Genomic DNA, 21,456 nt, shown 5'->3' with positions numbered 1-21,456 from the left:
GTCCATTATAAAAAAAATAAATTAATTATTTTAAATAAATAATGTAAATAATACTTGACATTGTCATTAACTTAAAAAAAATTGAAATATACCTCTTTGAATCTTTGTTGTGCATTCAATGGTTAATATTTTGTTGTTCACTTCTCTTCAATGGTTTTTCTTCGTATGTCTTGTTTTGGTATGGAAAGAAAATTAGAATGAGAAGAGTAGAAGACCAAAAGTTTGGGAATCACTAAAAGAGAGAGAAAAGTGACGCTATGCCTATGATAGTTTGAAACAAATATTTGAAAAATGTACTAGGGTTACTTTAATTAATAGTATGGGCTTGGGCTAGTATAATAGAACCATTTTTATTAATTATTAGAATGGGCTATTTGTTAACAAGAGCAACAATAATTCAAATATCTAATACATAATGCAGTTTTTAGTTTTTTTAATTTATAAAATTTTGTAAGTTATATTTTTTTTAATATTATATATAAAAAAATTTAATATTATTAATTATTACTATTTACTATTTTTTTAAAAAAATTTGGGGGGGACCATGGCCACTGGATACACATGCATGCATGTTTTTAGATGCAAGTTCAAACAAAGTTTATTAGAAGACTAATAAAATTTAGGCTTAAATAAATTATGGTCTTTATTAAATATATGTTTTTTGGTTTTGGCTTTCATAATTTGTTTTTGTTTTGGTCTACTAAAATTTAAAAACTATTTAACTTGTTTCGCACATTAATACTTAATGAAACAAAAACTACCGGTCGGGATTAAAATCAAAATGTTTTAGATTTTACGATACCAATATTAAAAAAATTTACAGGAACAAAACAAAAAAAGGAATATTTTATATTGATAAAAAATTAACAACAGAAATCAAAACTAAAACTTTTAAAATTTTATTGGACCAAAACCAAAAGAAAGATTTACAAAATCAAAATCCAAAACATGTGTTTTATAAGGGGGAAAAAAACTTATTTGACATCCATCAGCAAATATTCAAAACTTTAAACTATATAATAAAGACATTTTGAATAAAATATGAGTTATTACCTGACAATATTATTCTCTCTATGTATAATTTTACACTTTAAAATTCTCCATAAAATATTAATATGAATTTTTATTCTCCAGAAAAAATATGCTCATTAACAAAGCCATATTTGACAAAAACGCTCTGATTGGTTAATCATGGTGAACAATAATGGATGTAAATTATAGGCAGAAAGAGTTAGTGTGAATGGACAAAGCACACGTAGCTTGAGGAAGTATGTCATGTGATTATGTGAGGCAGCAGAATAATTAGGCGACAAAATTGACGATTTATCCTGTAATTAGCATTTAGCAATATGCTACGGAGCTTAGGGCAGTAGGTAGTTACCCTAAAGATAGATATATAATAGGGCCTAGCTGTTCTGTACCAGCAAGATTCCTGGGGAGAGGTCTTTTCCCTATGCATGCAAATATTGCATGGTTAACTCAACCGTCCCATCCACTTCATGCATCTCCATTATATTTTCATATCATATTATCACTACATGGAGTAAAAACCAAGGTTTTGAAAATCAGACTACGGTCATTACTCTGTTTTAGTTACTAGTATACTATTCAGTATTCAACTATTTTAATCGAAATTTAATTGAAAAAATTATTTTATAATAAATAAATTATAAATAAACACTCTAAATCATAATTATAATCTAATATAAATTTTGAAATATCTTCTAAATTTAAAACATTATATAAAATATAATTAACTAAAATTTTATAATCTTATAAAAATATAAACTCAAAAATTTACTTCATCAATTTTAGTTTTATATATATATTTATACAGGGACAGAGCTAAAAAATTTTTTGGGAGGGACGAACATGAAAAATATAAGTTAAGAAGAGAAAAAAATTAAAAATTAAAAATTAAATGGGAGCTAAACTTAAAAATTAGAGGCTTGGGAGGGGCCATTGCCCCCCTTTCCACTATAGCCTGGGAGGAGCCATAGTCTGAGGAGAGGGGCATGCGCGGCTGAGCACGAAGAGCAAACGGGTTGGATTGTTCAAGAGGAGTTGGACTGTTTGAGATTTCGACCATGATAACCACTGACGAAGACTACTGGTGACGAGCTCGAGAAAGATGAAGACCACTGACGATGAGTTCGAGAAAGACGAAGACCACCGATTGTTGAATGAGGAAGAAACACAGATGTTGTGGTGCCCGAGCGCCACGGATGGCGGCAGCGACTCTTACTCCTTGCAGTAGCGGTGGGAGAGACCACTTTCCTAGGGTTTCTCACTTTCTTTTCTCCCTGTTTTGGCTTTTGGAGGAGGAAAAGCTATTTGAGAATGAGAGGGAGGGCTAGAGGCTTGAGGAGGAAACCCCATTTCTTTCTCTTTTTTTTTTCTTTAACAATGAAACGACATCATTTGAACAAAACCAGTTGGGTTTTGGTTCGATTCGACCGACCGACCGATTCTCTACCAATTTAATGATTTATGAACGGTTTTAGAATTTTTGATTTTAATCAATATACCAAACCGCATTACTATATGGTTTGCAGTTGAATCGGTTCAGTCCGATTTTTAGAACCATAGTAAAAACCAAGATTGCGAGAATCGGACCGGTCATTAAACCGGTCAAGTAACTGGTTTAATGGTTCAATGGTTCAATCGGGGTCAAACCGTGGTCGAACTGGTTTAATTAAATATACAGTAAAATTATAAAAAAATTCAATATATAATCAAAAATTGAATATAGCATTAAAAAATTAAACAAATTTTCAACTAAATAAAGACACTACTCATTAGTAATCATAATCATCATTAAGTATTCCATTGTTTCCATCATAAAGATAATCCATATTACAAAATTGAATATAACATTCAAAAATCCAGAATTACAGAATCCAAAATCCAAAATATTCTATATAACATTCAAAATAAACTAAAAAGCAGATTTTGAGTGAACATCAAATTGCAAAAGAGCCTTTTATACTTTCTGTAACAAACAAACCACACAAGCAAAGATCATCCATTGATAACTCTTCTTCCAATATCAAATCAGAGATAAATCCACAAAGATCTCAATTGCATATTGACACATTCATTCCCAGTAAAGTACCACCAACAACTCAGAATTAGAAGAATTAGAAAAAATCAGGAACCAACAACTCAAAAATCAGAATCAGTATATTTATTAGAATCCAAAAACTTCTCAGCATCCAAAGCCATTCAAAGCCAAAGAATCCAAAAAAAAAAAGATCATAATCAACACCAAGTAAACTAACACAAGTGTTCAATATTAGCTAAGATCAATTATTTGGTATTCTTCAACCCAATTAAGACATTCCCATATAAAACACAATGTTAAGGAAACTAACATTAAGTCCTATATGCTACTAAGCAAACTTACACACAGGTTCATATAACATAGAATTCCACATCTCCAAAAGAATAATAAAGTGAAGTTTCAGGGCTTTTCAACAATTTTCTAGTCTGCAGGCTATGGCTGAGGCTATGTATTTCGCAACATTGGCATAGCGAGCAAGCTTATCAGTTTTCTCATTCGGGATTTCAACTGAAAACTCTTCTTCCAGTATCAAATCAGAGCTAGATCCAGTTGAAGAGCATAAGTATCTCAATTGTGTATTGACACATTCATCCCCAACAAAAGTACCATCAACAACTCAGAATTAGAAGAATTAGAAAAAAATCAGCAACCAACAACTCAAAAATCAAAATCAATATAACAAAACTCAGAAATCAGAATCAATATAACAAAAGTTTTTAAGTTTAACTAATTTCACTCTGACACAAGCCAACAACGAGTAAATTAAATCAGAATTTAAAAAAAATAGCACAAAAATAACTCAGAAAATTACCAATAATTAATAATAATTAACCCAGAAGACAGAACAAAACAACAACAATCCATCCCTATTAACAACAATGAACAACGAAGACAATTAACTCAGAAAACAACTAATTAACCCATAAAAAATCAACAAAACATAATTAAATCTAGAAAAATAGTAATTAACCCCAAAAAATGAAACTGAAAAAGCAGTAGAGGGATGGAGGCTTACCAATGATGACAGTGACTAAGCTACGAAAAAGAGAGAGAACAGAAACGAAGCAGAAAAATGCCGACGAGAAGCGAACGTGCGTGAGCGACGGCGATGAGAGAAGTCCACGACTGAGTTGAGGCGCGCCGGTGAGAGCCATAAACGAACCAAACTTAACGAAACAGAAAAATTAGCAACTCAGGGCCGACGACGACGACTACTGGCTTGACATTTGAGAGGGCCGAGCAGACCTTCCAGAGGGCTGTCACTGTCGGCGGCGAGAATGGCAGGGGCCGGCACGCGTTCTAGAACTTGAAGGTGGCTACAGCTCTGCTAGGGTTTCCTAAGTTCGTTTGTGAATTGTGAGAGAGAACTGAGAAGAGGGGGCTTTCTGGATTCGTTTGGCTTTTTTTTTAATATATATAGTAGCGAACCGGGATGCCCAAAAATCCGGTCGGTTCATACGGTTCGCCGGTTAACCGCCGGTTCAACCAATTTTTTCCGCCGATTTTCTGTAGGTCGATTTTCAGCATCAACCGGACCGGCCAAATGACCTTAATCCGATCGAACCGGTCGGTCCGGTCCGATTTTCAAAACCATGGTAAAAACATCACCCAAAATAATAATTCACCTAAAATATTGTACATAAAAGAATACTATATATACAAAAAAATCAATCTTATAATTAATTATTATGTATTTATATATAATATATATATATATATAATATATTAAAATAGTCAAATTTACCGATAAAATTTTTAAAAATGTCCAACAATAAAAATATTATCGTCGAATTTATTAAAATATATTCGAATAATAATACGTTCGTATGTAATAGATTATTGATGAATTTTACGGCGGTAAACAACTTATAAATAATGATTCTTAGAGAGGCATTACCGTCAGAAATTAAAATATTTATATTAGATGTACACCAAAATTTAATCATAAAATTAGTTATTTATGTAAAATACATATTAAAATATAAAATACACTACATAGTAATTATTTTTTAATGTATAAATATATGTAGTATTAAACTTATTTTTAATATATAATTTTAGTTTATTACGTATTTTATTTGAATAGTTAATTTGACCGTTAATTTTTTTATATATATTGCATGATTGATTATACATTGAAAAATATTTTTTTAAATATAAATATTCTTTTATTAGAAGTAATAATGTTTTAGCATTTGAGATTTTATAATAAAGAATTATGATTCTAAAAAAATTTAAGGCGTGTCTAATTTGTATGTTTATTTTTTATTGTTATTTTTAGTTTTTTTTTTACTTTTTTATCTAAAATTTTAAAAACAAAAAATATTTAAAAAAACACACAGTCGAATCTCCTTATTAATTTTTTTATATAATTATATTAATTATACACTAAAATAACTATTAAAATAGACTATTAGTGTATAAATATAAAAATACCCCATAATATCCAAAAACTGACAAATCAATCCCACCTTGGGTGATAAGCATGGTTCTGAAAACCGAATCAGACTGGCCGGTTCAACTGAAAAACCGGAAACCGGTCACCTAACCGGTCCGGGTAAGGTCAGAAATCGTCTGGCAAAAAACCGGTGAAAAACCGGTCGAACCGGCAGTTAACCGGTGAACCGGAAGAACCGGTCGGTTTTTTACGGTTTATTGGTTTGCATATTAAACTTCAAAACGGCGTCGTTTTGAAGAAAAAAAAAAGAAAAGGGCTACACAGAAGCCACGAACCCTAATGGCTAATTCAGTCCCAATCCTCATCTCACTATCTCAGTATCTCAGTCTCAACTCTCACCCTCTCACCCTCTTAGGAACCCTAATAGCCACCACCATCGCCACCGCATCCCACAGCCCCTCTTCGCCGTCCCACAGCCCCTCTTCACCGTCGCGGAGCTCCTCTCCTCTATCGCCGTCGCGGAGCTCCTCTCCTCCACCGTCGTCGCCGAGCTCTCCACCTCCACCGTCGTCGCCGGTAATACTCTGCCTTCCACCTCGGCTCCTATTTAATCGTCGCCTACTCTGTGCTTGATTTTATAATTTTTTGATTTTTCTGTTCATGATTTGTTAAGTCTGTGTTCATCTGTTCATGTTTTGTTAGCTGTGTTCATCAGAAGTTCAGAACATGTTAATAATTTGATTTTTCTGTTCATGTTTCTATTCCTATTTGTTCATGCTGGATTACATGATTTTGGTTGCTGCTTGATGTTTATCTGGATTACATGATTTTGAGTTGCTGCTTCATGTTTATCTAGATTACATGATTTTGGTTTCTGTTTGATGAATCTTCAATCTGTTTTTGGCTTTCTATTATGTTGCGTTTATTGGTGACTTGGGATTGAATGATGATCATTGCAAGCAATTGAGGCTGGGGCATTGAAGGCAGCTGGGGAATTTGTCATCCTTCTTTTCTCTGTGTGTTTATGTGTGCTTATTAATATTTATAGAGTTGTTTCTTGTTACTGTGTGTGTTTGTAATCAATAGCCAATAGTTGTGGATTTGAGAATATTTTTACTTTTTGCTGCTTCAATTTTGCTGCTTCATAAATCTGTTTAGAACTAGGGTTTTGTTGCTTCTGTTTGATTCAGTGACGAATATAGGGGTAATTCATGATTCATCCATTGTTTGCTTCTATTTTCTTGCCACTTTGTTCTTATTGCTTCTTGTCTTTGATTTTCTGATTGTTATAGATGGAACAATCACAAAGTATAAGAAGTTTGCTTGAATAAAATTTTTCTCCAATGAGCAGTTACTTTAAAAATTGGTCGAGCCTTAGAACCTTGAGCAATTGCAATGTCATCTATCTTTGTCAAAGAGAACACTCCTTCCACAACATGACTCAACCATTCAAGATGAAGCATCATGATCTTTACCTGCTCCGGAAACATTTGAAGCTTTGGAACAATAATACTCCGAAATCAATTGGTAAGGTGATAACAAAGCAGTGGCTAAATTGTTCAATGATCTTGAGAAGAACATTATCCATGAAACTTTTATTGCTGAGTATCTTTGTATCTGTATAATACTTGAATGCTTTCTGTAAACATCTTTGGCAGAGAAAAGTAGTCACACCTTTGTAATGCCAAAAAGAAAAGCTAGCAGTATTTAGTATTTACTATTGTGTCAATCACTAGTGATACTGTAGTATACTTCAAGGCTAAGCCTTGATTTTATATATTTAAAATTATTTTTAGGTTTTTTAATAATTTTATTTAATATTTAATTAAACCAGTTAAATTCCGGTCGAATCCCGGTCGAACCAATGAACCATTAAACCAGTGACCTCACCGGTTTATTAATCGATCCAGTTCTTGCAACCTTGGTCATAAGCGCTAAACTTCCTCTTCCCCTCCTATGATCTTTTAAGTCACGCTTCAAAACCAAAGTGGTGATACCGCACCAGGTGGGGATCTGACATCACACACAAAGAATGGCAGCATCACTTTGTATAAGCACTCCTCAACACTCGTGTTCCTTCTCAACATGGCCTCTCTTGGTATATCAGTGTGTTCTTCCTTATTAGCGCCGTACCCACATATATATTATTGGAAAAATTTCAAGTGTATCCGAAATACTTAAATTGGTTTAACCGTCGATTTTAATTAATATATAATATATATTTTTTATAATTCAGATTAACTGTTAAAATAACTAGAACATTAGTATTTTCGGTACATTTAAAATTTTTTCTATATTATTATATCCCTTTACTTCATTAGAAAATATCATAGGCCAATGTATGTGAATGAAAAAGTGAAAGTGTAGAAATAGTATTTTTATTAAAATTTAATCTGTATTTAATCATAAAAAAAAGTAAATAATTTCACGCTATTGGATAAAAACTCACATCATTAAAAATACAAATAATAGCTAATTAATGATTATAAATCACAAAATTTATTAGCGCATTAATACTTTTCCATAAAAAATCTCACCCGAACAAGCAATAATAAAGTCTTATTAATTAATATAAAAAACATATTGGGTAACAAAAAAATTAGTCAAAATTTGTCTAAATTATTTATTTTTGGCTTTATTTGTTAATTTTGATTTAGTGTCATTTATTTTGTTTCTTTCACGTGCATAGTTGTAATAATTTTGGTAATTACATTCATGAAGCCAACATACTATTCAAATCAGGAAATGGATTCTTTTCAGTTTTTTTAAAATTTGAAAAAATAAAATGTGATCTTTCATCATTAATTTTATAAGTGGAACTAAAATTAAATATGAGAGAGAAAACAATAAAAAATAAAAAATCATAATTGATACCATTCAATTTTTTTTTTTGAGAAGATTCACTCTCTTCAAGTCACGTAACGCAATTAATGATAAAAAAATTTCTTCAATAGATACCATTAATATACAATGCTTCAAGCAAGTATCCTTGTAACCGTTTATTTGTTAATTAATAATAGTAATTTTTTAAATTTGTAAATATTTTAATTTCATTTTAATAAGGCTCTATCGAGTTTAGAATCAGTTGATGATAAATATGGTGATGCACTTGTACCTCGAATAGCAATGAACGACAAAGTCTCAATAAGGAAAAAAAAACAAAAAAAAGAAGAAAAAGAAAATAAAAAATACTGATACTCAGATAAATAATAGAAGTAAATTAAGATTTTAAAAACCACATTAGGTATAAATATTTATTTTGCCATCTTAACTAATTGTTGTAATATTCAATTTGGTAAGGAAGATGTTATTATAGCACTCTCTATTAACTGACTCATCGTTAGAAAAAAACTTAAGAGACTAAATTAGTATTTTAATTTGAATTTAAAAGACTATTATAAAAAATTTTGCATTTAAGAAATCAAAATAGATAATTATATGAATCTCAAATACTAAAATAGAAATTTAGGTGACCAAATTTACTGTTGATACATGATCGGCCAGCATCTCCACTCTTCCTCTGACCAAAACAGCAACATTGTCAACAACAATAACTATACTATCAACTGCTATACCTCTCCGTTAGATCTATCGCGGCAACCGGTCTCCTTTCAACTCTATTATTGTCCTTTGTAGTGGCACCAGATCTTCTGAGTCTCACAAAAATGACAATAACAGTGGAACCGTCGAGGAGATGAGAGATGCGATTGATCAGAGAGAAACGATGATGACCTAAATTTTTTATTTGTTCTGGAAGGATTTTATGCGGATGATAGAATTGTGTTGTTTTATTTTGGCGCGTGAAAGATAAGTTGGGTAGCTAATCCATAAAGAGGAGTGTTAGGAGCATAAAATTAATAAAATATAAAAAAGATAAAAATTAATGAAAATAAAAGAAAATAAAATTAAAAAGAAAAAATAAATGAAGAACGAACGAAAAGTCTTAAAAGACTCGTTATACATGACAAAAACTTTATGTTCTTGGATAGATCTAAAGGAAACTAAGAGCTTTTTTTTTTTTACTATATCCTTTTGTTTTTCCTTTGTTTCTCTAACCCTACTAAACTTTTATATTCCCAAATAGCCAAATATGTATTATGAAAGAGTATGACGGAGGAAAGGGCCCATAAAGTTAATAAAAAATTGGAGGAGTCTGACGAAGATAAGGCTAATACGGCTCGTCTTTAGGTGTCCTCTTAAGGATAGCGTCATTTAAATAACGAGAGTCAGCACAGCGTTAAAAAAAAATCGGAAATGAATTTTCTGGAGTTACATAAGCCCAATTTGCGCGCTCTCTATTGCGTTGGAAAGTAGACATTTTGAGCTTTTCAGCTGTTTTTTTTTAATTACATATTTAATTTTTTTATTTATTTAAATTTTAATTAATGTTTATTAGATCTGCTGATGTTTTGTCTAATTAAATTTGTTGATTAATTTAAAAGTTATAGCCGATCTATAACCATACAAATTGGATAAACCGATGCCTATCTTTATCCATAATCAAACAAACTGGGTCTAATTTATTCTATATTTGTGAAAAAATAGAACTATCCAATGAATCGACTATTTCACAAAATGGATAGAGGCCCAACCACTAGTCAAAATAACGTCGCACAAGGTAAAAGGTTGAATTGGTTACCTTTTAATTTTAAACATTATAAATTTATTTATATTATATTCACATATAAAAAGTTGAAAATTTTTTTCATAAATATCCAATTAACAAAAATTTAAAAAGTTTAAATTTTTAAAATTAATTTATTCTATATTTGTGAAAAAAATAGCACTATCTAATGAATAAAAAAATATTCTTGACCAGTAAATTTTGTAATTTGTAGTCATTAATTAGTCATTATTAATATTTTTAATGGTGTGAGATTATATCTAAATTACTCATTTTTTATGATTAAATATTGACCAAATTTAATAAAAATACTGACCTCTTAAATTTTCTTATATTATATTTAGTTACATACCTATAAAATACATAAATATATATAGTGACTAATTTTAATATATAAATAGTATTTTTAAATACATAATAATTGATTTTAATTATTAATTTTAGTGTACAAATATTTTTTTTCCATATCATGACTCATCCGAAATCACTTTAATGAACGAAAAGCAATATATCTAGCACCCCAACAAATAGACTTGTTCTTCTATATCTATTTTTCTCTTTTCTTTCATTTTTACTTTTTTCCTTTTCTTTTTCTCCTATTCATCAATAAAATCACTCGCGTCTAGAATTTTTTACCAAAATCAGTTCATCCATCCCAATCTAACAAAATCTAATAAATAAAGTTTGAATCTCGCTCCCAACAAATTAAAACGTTTACCCCTTCCTTTGTATATGTGCAATGATTCTAGGCAGCTCACCAAAATAATGATGGTGACTATGCCTAATAACATGTCTCATATCTGAATTTTCAGGGATACCAACAAAACATCTTCATTTATTCATGCTATTGAATTCCAAACTAAATTTTACTTTAAATAATATTAGAAATTGATTATTTTTACTATTTTATTTTTGGAATTTAAGAAAGTTAATGTATCTAATTACCTAAAACATAAAAGAAACATGTATCTTGAGAAGGAGATGGAGTATTGCCATTTATGAGTTTAGGTGCACCATGAATTTGTGTTTGGTATTGGTGCCTTTCATTGTTAATTCAAATTCAATAATAGTATTTAGAAGGATTTTCAGAGTTTAATTGATACAATAGTCAATTCAAAATGAAGAGAAGCAATTCAAAGGTTGTTGCAAAAGGTGGGTACGTTGTCGTCCAAAATTTAATAATTTCAGATCTTCCTCTTTTTCTTTCCAACGAAGATTATGATAGTAATATAGTGCTAATAGTAGTAGCAGTATTCATATACTATATGTTAATGACTATAAATTAAAGTAATGAGGAGAGTCAGGCAAAAATATTTAAAATGTCGTTAAAAAAGAATATTTGATATTGTTCATTAAATAAATTGTCATGTATTAGATTTTTGATACATGACATAAATTAAAAGTATTTTTTATTAAAAAATAGTGTTATATTTTTTAAATTGTATGTTATTTTAGGTTTGATATTAATTTAAATTTTTAATAAAAAATTTATTAGAGAACTATTTTATCTTTTTATTATTTTATATAAATTTATTAATAATATTATTTTTCTACTTCTATTTCATTATTATTTTAATATTTTTTATTTTACAAATTTAATAATATTTTACGTGTTAAATTTTTATTTATAATTTATATAATTTTTTAAATATTTTTTAATTTTTAAAGATCTATATTTTAATCTATCGATTCTTATTGCTAATTGTTTTATTTTTAGTCTAACAATTTTTATTTATTTTTGAATTTTTTAAATAAAACTTATTATAAAATTGAATTTTGAAAAAATTATTTTATATTAATTAAAAAAATTCAGTATCATTTAATATTAGTTAAAATTATTAATTTATCGTCTATTAATTTACATAATTTAATTATTTTTTAAAATTTTTAATATAATTTACTTGTTTTCAATTTTATTCATAATGTACGCTTTTATTATTAACTCACATGTTTTAGAACATATTTTTTAACTGTAACTAAATAAACAATTAAAAAAAAAATTGTTTTTGTCGTCTTTATATACTCGAGTGGTGGTTTAAACTTTATAAAGTAATTATAAACATCATTACAAGTCTTGTTTGAAAGCTTTTCTCGAGCTGATAACCTTTAGGTTTGACCCCTTTATCATAAAAATGATGGTATACGAATCATTTTGATTATTATTAAACTAACCATGATGATTAACCGAACATGACAAATTAGATTATTTTTGTTAGAATAATACTACGCAATTAAATTTTTTTATAAACTAAATTCAATCAAATTAAATAATAAAACTTAGAATAATATTATTTATAATTAATTTTTATTAATATTAAACTAATTTAATTAAACTTAATTAATAAAAAAATTGAAATATATAGCATTATCTTTTTTATTAATATAAAATATTTAATTTTTTAATAGCTAATAATTTTATTATAAAAATATTAAAAATATGTGTAAAATAACACAGAAAAATATCAGACCATCATTTTTAATAAAAAATAAAGATTAATAAGTATTGATTTAAATATGAGACAAATACAAAAAAAATTGTTAATTTTCTAATATATATACACGGTAGTAACTAATTTTATTGGCGATAAAAGAATTGTTTTTATAGGAACTATATATATGGTTGTGACTGATTTTATTGGCAATAAAAGAATTGTTTTTATAGGAACAAAGCTAATATTTAAATAGTTGTAAAATCTATCTGAATAGAATAAGTAAGAAATTATTTTGTTTTATCTTCTAACGTGAAAAACTAAAAAAGAGAAGAGAAAGAAAAGTAATACAAATATATATCCTGGTTCAGCTATTCAGTACAATATAGCCTACATTCAGTCTCCATCACAATTATGAGGGAATTTTACTATCTTTGAACATGATTGTATTCACCAATTTTTCTAGAATTCTATCCAATTCTATATGGGACAAACACAATTTTTACCCCAAACCAGATTTGACTAAGAACTCACCCTAACTTTTAACAGCAAAGTGCTTACCCAACTTGTAAGAGAATTCCCTCAAGATCATGACAATAAAACAGAAATTTATACAAAGAATTTCTGAGATAAACATAGAGTTTTTTCTCCGAAGTCTAACTCTTTTCACCTATTTTTATTACTCAATGTTTTTTTCATACATTCTTCACTGTATTGTCTTTTACCATTGAAAAAAAAGATTAAATTAAGAAAACAGAATATTCAATAAGAACCATGAAGGAAAAGAATGGTAATAGCTCTATAAGTTATGAAAACCCAAACGTTATGTTTTCACTTCTTATTTCAATCCTTAGCCGTTCACTCCTTTATAGAGGAGTGAAGCTTCCGAAGTTTAAAACTTTGTTTTAGCACGTTGGACTTCTTCTCCCAAAAAATCAGTAGCAGTAGCGACGTCACAGAAGAGAGATAGAGTAGAGATAGTGACTGAATCATACATGCATTCATACCTTCTATCTTCTTTTTCATCTTTTTTTAAATTGTTTCTTGAAACTAAACCCTTCATTCTTACTTTGCCTCCAAATTTGATTCTTGAACGTTGATTCAGAGCAGAGTTTCATTATCTTTAACTTCTTCAACTTTTCACTTCTGTTTATATAAGGAGAAGATTTTCTCACCGAATTTCAATGAAGCATAAATGTAAAAATATTTTTTGTGATTTGTCCTTCGGATGTGATCTTTGCATTTAGCCCTAACTTCTTTTAACTTTTTTCTTCGATTGAAATAGGTAATCCACTTTTTGTACTTTGATTTTGTCCAAATCAAAGTTTCTCATTTTTGTTTTGCTTTGCTTCTAAGAAATCACGTAGGTAATAAAAAAGAAAGAAGAGATAGAAGAGAGAGTTTGGTCTCGGTGGTGTGATATTTAGTTCTGATGAGAGTGAATTTTAATTTTTTAGTTGGCTATTAAATTAGAAAAGAAATGGACTTGAATCACCTAGATAGGCTTGTGATTGTTGTTGGGAGAGATTCTTTCTTTTCTTTTTTCTTAAAGATTATCAACTCTTTTTTTGAATTAAACATGCCGATATAAGTACTTTGTTTAAACTGAACTAATGTTGAGCTTCATTAGTTTGTTGGGTCAATTTTCTTGTTCTTTGGACCAGTGTGATTAAATTAATTTCTTGCACATTAAACAAACTAATCACATATCTAATTAAATTTTTTACTCCAATAATAATGTTTAATCATCTATCATCTATAAAATATTGTTAGTTTTTTAAACTCAACAATAAATATATAATTTTAAATATTATATACACAAAATTATAAAAGTTAAATTAAATAAAATAATTTTAAATTATTTTCTCCTTAACATTATTACCCTTAAGTATTATTAGTGTACTACATATATCAACAGCAAAGGCTAGTAAGGTTATGAGAAAAATGCAGTTGAATCTGAAAACTAATGTTGATGATTTTCATCCTTTCTATCTTTTAAACACTTTTTAGTAATTTTAAATTGGATACACTCAGTCACCAAAAAAAAAAAATAATAATAATAATAATTGGATACACTCTCTTAAAAAAAGGTTAATACGTAGCTGAGAATTACGATTTAAACTTTGAGAAAGATAATTGTTAGGCAGCTTTTCTCTTAAACACTAGTCCAAGGATAGTGATTAGAATTGGAAATAGCACATAACCGACCAGATTTTATTTTAACAGCAGGTTAAACCTACAATAAAGTTTATTGGTTTAGAATTTGCTATAAATTATTTATTAAATAATAAATCTAACCTGTTGTGTAGTTTGATTTAAAATTTATTAAAAATCTAATAATTTTGAAAAGCAAACAATATAAAATAAAATAAAAGATATTATATACCAACAGCATAAGTAACCTAGTTGATAAAAATGTCTTTAAATATTATAAATACAAGCTCAAAATCTCACTATTCCATTTTTATTATATAATAAAACACTATATATCTATTTTCGCATGTCCATGCCGACTTAATATTTCATAAGTCTGAATTTAGTATATTAAACAATTTAAACTTTTAAAATAATTTAAATTACGTTTATTTTCTGTTAGTTAGGTCAGACTAGGCCAAACACGTAGATCGTACTGTAGGCTCTTAGCACGGTGGTTGATCTTTTATTTCCTGCTCCTAGTGGTGATTTATTTGTGAAAAATATACAATACTATCTAATTACAATTATTAATTAATATATTGCATATGACAAATGATTCAAAATAAGAGAAATGTCTAGTTCTAAAATATCTTGTTAGATCAAATATTTATCACTGGACAAAAAAGTAAATATACAAATCTTCTTACTTGATTTTAACTGTGTCTTAGCCTTATTAAAACAATTTACTTATTAATTACCAAGATACATAATAATTTCACAACAATGTTTGTGGAACCTTACAAAGTTACAATATAGGACAATATCTTGCACCATGGTTTATTTATACATTGGACCAACAACACCAATACAGCAACAAGCCAACAATTGAGCAAAGAAGACAAACATGTTTTTTAAGATTAATTTACGCTAATAAATGAATAAATATTAAAAAAATATAGATATCCTAACTTAAAATTGATTACACATCCTGGCTTAAATATTTTTATATAAATTGAATTAATTTGATTCGATTTACATTATTTACATATAAATTGAATTAAATTAAATCGAATTAAATTGATTTGATCAATAATAAATCGAATTAACTTGATTCGATTTATTATATATAATAAGTTTATTTGATTTATTATTAAATATATACGGTATCAATAATAAATGAAATCAACTTAAATTGATTTACTATTTGAATAACATATATATAATAAATCGAATCAACTTAATTCAATTTATATAAAAATATTTAGTACATGGCCTATAGCTAACCAATTTTTATTTAAGATATATGCATAATTTATTTTCTATTCATTTTATTAGTATAAATTACCCATATTTTTAAGGATTCATTTTTTTTATATTATAAATAATTTGGTGATATGCATTGATATTTTAGAATTATTATGTTTTATTCTACTATGATTCTGACTCAATTTTTTGAAACACATTTTGTGGATGAACAATAATTTTTATATAAATAAAAACAAAACGGCGTCAATGTTTTGTTTTAAAAGAATTTTTTTAATTTATTTATATATAAAATGGAAGTTACGTTTTGCATGATTATTATTTTTTTAATTGACAAAAAGAAAAATGGCGGTGACCGTTTGTGGCACCGTCAGAAACTTCCACAACGGCGTTAAACACGAATTTTTGACCATTTTTGTGCGTTAAGACTCCATCCACAGTAAATAATGTATCTCACATATTTGAAACTTTATTTTATTGTAAATAACGGGAAATTTTTTTCATTCTTTTTTCCTGTAAAAGAAGAATGTACTGAACTGAAATCATCAGACACAGGACATAAAAATAATAAAAAAAAATAAAAAATCCTGCACATTCATTGGAACCTGATTCTTTTTCCATAAAAGACAATAGCTTCTGCTTTTTTTTCCCCTACCTTCCTTACCATGTTTCATCAGAATTTCAGGTATTCAGAGATTCACATTACTGTTCATGATGATAAATAAATTAATTTTGGAAGCACTTTTTCTTGGATGGTTTATTTTGTTTTGTGTGATTGGGGGAAAGAATGTGGAGAAAGCAACTCTTGGCTTCATGTCCTTCATAACAACAAAAGAATTATAATAGTCCCTACCACCACCACCAAGAGCCTTTGAGAGTCCAATGTTTGGTTTGGTAGGAAGATTTTAAATTAAAAAGGGGAGAATGTTTACAAGCCAAGGTACAATACAAAACCAGTTTTTCTTTCTTTTATTTTTTTATTTTGACAAAGTAAAAACACCATTTATCATTTAGATTTTATTAGAAAAAAAATTTACCATTAAAAGTAATTTACCTTGACTCATATTTCATGAAATGAATATCAATTTCTCAACCATTTTTGTTAATTTAATTCTGATGCATTGATAATGTAAAACATTTTACATAGTCATCTAATCGCATCTATTCGTTTGGATAATCATTTACGTAGTTAATGTAAAATAAAAATTATTTTTACTGATGTAACAATACATAATTAGATGTATGTGTAAAATTATTTTACACTAATAATGCATCAAAATGACTTTTTTTCAAAATTCAATTTATAATTCCTAATTAAGAGATTAAGATATTCCATTTGTTGATAGTAGATTGATGTACAAAGCCATATATATATTACAAGAGCTTAATTTGGCACCCCATACAAGTTGCATATATATATATGAATGAGTATAATTGAGGTAGATTTCCATCAACTACAATATTTAAAACATGTCTTTTTCATTAGAATATTTTTTTCATACCCCAATTAAATAAGAAACGGGTAGATGCCATATTGATTTTCACATAGGACTAAGACTACTATATATAAAATAATAAGACTCATAAGAACCTATATAATAAGAAATAACATGAAGAGTGTAGTCCCCTACAGGGGTCATGTTTGAACAAGAAATAGTCCTTTCAATATTTAATATTTGAGGCAAAGTCACACCAACAGCTCACATGGCTTGTATAGACTGACATTTAAGGCAGAGATGTTTATACATGTGAATATCAAAGGAGAAATTTCAAACCTTCTTGGGGCAACCGTAGTTAGTTTAAGCAAAATATACTATATCAGATTTCTTTACAAGAATCAAAATCTTTCTTCAGAGAGATTTAACTCTCTTGTCCTGGCTTCAATGAGCATTGTTCATCCCAAGATATATCTATTTATATAGACAAGTTATTGAGCCAAAACATATAGAAAATGGTTATGCTCTATGCCAACAATTTTTCGGCTACATCATATATGTGGGGATTACATGTTGACAAAATGAAGACCCTTCTAAATTAAGGATATGACCCCATAAAAGAAGCATAAGTAGCAAGTTCTGTGTTATGACAGTACCCCAGAATAAATATAATTAAATGCAATATAAAACTAAAGCATATGCTTTCTTCCTAATGAACCATAGTGTTATGACAAAATGTTGGAGGTTTTTTTCCCCCCTCGATGAATAAATGCTTAGGTGCGATGGTCACCTTTTGACTTTGTAAAATTAGAACATATTTTAAATTTAATGAATACTTATATAAACATTTAAATTTTTTTTATTACAATAAGAAGAGAGAGGCTATTGTCAGAGACTGTTCTAAGTATATTGTTATGGAAGCAAGTGCCTCTATTATAATTAAAAAATTTTTTTAAATAGTAAATCACAATAGTATTTATTTACTTTTATTAAATTATTAAATTTGATTTCATAATAATATTTTATTTAATTTTTGATACTTAACTGTCAACTTTTTTTTTATATACACATAATATTTTTATTAAAATAATTATTGTCATGTTATATAGACTTTATCCTCACTGTAAAAATTTTATAAATCTACATACTATTGCTACATTCCTTTTATTAACTCTTTTATATACTTTTCCTAATGTATCCTTTTTTTGTATAACGAAATCATTCAAATGAATAAAGAAGCAATAATTTAATATCTTTTTCATTTTTATAGATTTGGATTGTAATGTTTATGTTGCTCTAAACTTAATATATTAATTAAATTTATATTTAATCCAATTAATATAAAATTTAGAAAAAATTTCACTTCTTTCCATTGAATTTTGAGAGATGCTAAAATAATATTTTCCTCTCTTTTATTTGTAAAATGTACATTTTTCTCTCTTATAATTTTTAAAAAACTTTTTCTTTAATCCATTTTAAATATTTTGTGTTAGCTAATGTTAATTTTATATATTTTTAAGAAAAAATAAATTATTTTTTACAAAAATATCCTTTAATAAAAATTTTATTTTTTTTTCATTAAATTTTGCTTACCAAAATATCCTTTAATAAATTATTTTTTATTGATTAAATTATATTTTTATCAAAATATTTTTTAAAAAAATTAACAATTAAATTATTTTTTTCTAAGATATCCTTCAATAATTTTTTATTATTAAATTATAATTTATCAAAAAAAATTTTAACAATTATTTTCATATTTTATTATTAATTTCTAATGCTAATATATATATTTTTAATATTAAATAAAAAATCTAACCACTATTAATATATATAACCATTAATATTAATAAATAATTTATTTCATAAAACTATTAAAAATTATTAACAACTTTATCAAAAGGATATCAAACCTTATTATTTGAATTAATAGTAACAGCGATGATTACACAAAGCTATGCAACAATGACAGCACCTAGGTAGCAATGATAGACAGGAGGAGGAGACAAATAAAAAAAATTGGAGAGATTAAAAGAGAAATAGCACAGGAACGATAATAGGTAAACAGATAATAGAGCGATTGCGAGAAAATTGGAATCCTGATTCTTCAAAAATTGAGTTTAGTTAGTAAATAAATATAAAGGAATATTATGATAAATTAAAATATTAATTTTATTGAATAAAATATTTAATTTTTTAAATATAATATTCTGTTAACATTTTTAATTGTGTTAACCAAATGAATTAAATTGTAAATTTAATAGAACAGAGAAAAGTGTTATTTTAATATCTCTCAGAAAAGGGGAGTAGAATTTTTTCTAAAATTTATGATTATTTAATTTTTAAAAAATATTTAGTGCCTTCACAACAATATAAACAAAAATGACAAATAGAAAAAAATGTTTTTATAGAGTTGTGCAATTAAAAGAAAAAGGTTAAATTAAATGAAATAAATGTGACAATAACTATATATGGTGTGACAGTAGTCTCTATCTAAAAATAATAACTCAAATCATGTTTTTATGAGACATGTTCTTAAGCTTTGTGCTTTCATGACCAATGAGTACTTAAGATTGTGGAGAAATAATGATACAGTATTATATTGTTAAAAAAAGAGGGGATAATTTCTAGTCAAAGTATACAAGATAGGCTCAAAAAACTTTGCTACATAAATCAATGAGGATTCTCAAAACCATAATTTGTTATTCATAAAGGTAAAGGAGTTTGTGAGTGAGTGATGCATCAGATTGTCATTAGCTCCAAACTACTAAATTAATAGTAGATCATCTTTTTCTCCAAAATGCAGATTATGATTAATGATGAACACTCTTTAAGAAGCCGTCTAAAAACATTTGTTTATATCAATGATAATACAATTAATTAATTGTCAATGGTTTATAGTGATTTGGTCTAACCCACTTTCAACAACACTATTAAGGATAAAGCTTAATTAAAGCGAATTTATTCAAACAAAGTAAAGTTTGCTAACTATATGTTAAAATTAGTTATTAAAATTAATTATTAGTATAAAATATATATTTAAAATAAATTAAATAATATATATTTATTCCTAAATATATAGTGATTAGTTTTAGTAATTAATTTTAATGTATAAATAATATTTTTAAAAATCTGCAATGGTTGCACACACATATACACTCTCACTCACACACAGTATATTTTATGCAATAATCATATATGATAATATGAATAACTAATAACAATATCATCAATTACTTGCCACGGCATAGGTCACTATGAAGCTACTTAAAATTTTATTGAACTTTGAAGCGCTCAAGAAAAGTTGTGAAATTTAAAATAGCTTTCTTAATATTATTCCCACAAAGATAATGGTGCCTTTAATTTTATTACTCTGTCACTATAGTAGTAAAACTGAGCACTAATCTTCCATGTACCAGGGAATAGTTGCATACATAAAGTTAGAAATGAAAATTTGGCAACATTCAATTTTCTAAAATAATCTTACTTTCCCATTTTCTCTATTTTTTTTCTCTTATATTTTCTAGGCAACCAAAACACTAAACAGGACATGCAAGTTTTTGTAAGGCGGATAAGATGGTGCTGTGTCCTTGTCTATCGCGTCCACTCAAAAGAATCTCTTTTTTTTTTCTAATTTTTTTAAAGCAAAAGTTAATTATACTTTATTTTAGTTTTAGAAATTTGTATAAAAAGATAAAAAATAAAATTTTATTATTTTTACCTTTAAAAAAAATTAAAAACAAAAATATTAGAAATAAAAAACATTTTGACAAACTAAAATGTTACCAATTATGGTAACCGTGCTAACTCCTTGATAAAGGAAGCAAAAGCTTGTTGAAACGCACGCTTTGATAACCCAATACTTTTTTCCATTATGAAAATTATTTTATTTTTAGTAGGAAGTAGCAATGATAATATGTAAGTCCCATTTGTCTTACCTTAAATCTAATGCTTGACCCCGTCGACATCGCCGAACACATCCGTCCAATTTCCCTCTCCTCCTCGTCCCTCCACGTGGCATTTCCACCATTCTTTACAGGCCGGTGCCGGTGCCAATCACTCCTTCCTCAACATTAAATTACATTAAATTAAATAATAAAAAAATT

At 27.5% G+C, this 21,456-nt stretch overlaps 1 long non-coding RNA gene across 1 annotated transcript; it reads right to left on the bottom strand.

The window, feature by feature from the left end:
* Positions 1-2,802: 2,802 nt before the first annotated feature.
* On the bottom strand, positions 2,803-4,440 carry LOC140184571 (uncharacterized). Its single transcript, XR_011881641.1, has 2 exons — positions 4,080-4,440; positions 2,803-3,679 (listed from the first exon to the last, which is right to left on the bottom strand). It is a non-coding gene; the product is annotated as an uncharacterized lncRNA (long non-coding RNA).
* Positions 4,441-21,456: the final 17,016 nt, after the last annotated feature.

This window comes from Arachis hypogaea, chromosome 5 (genome assembly GCF_003086295.3).
Source record: "Arachis hypogaea cultivar Tifrunner chromosome 5, arahy.Tifrunner.gnm2.J5K5, whole genome shotgun sequence".
Lineage (NCBI taxonomy): Eukaryota > Viridiplantae > Streptophyta > Magnoliopsida > Fabales > Fabaceae > Arachis > Arachis hypogaea.
The sequence above is the reverse complement of the archived record's forward strand: the minus strand, read 5'-3'. Positions and strand labels throughout refer to the sequence as shown.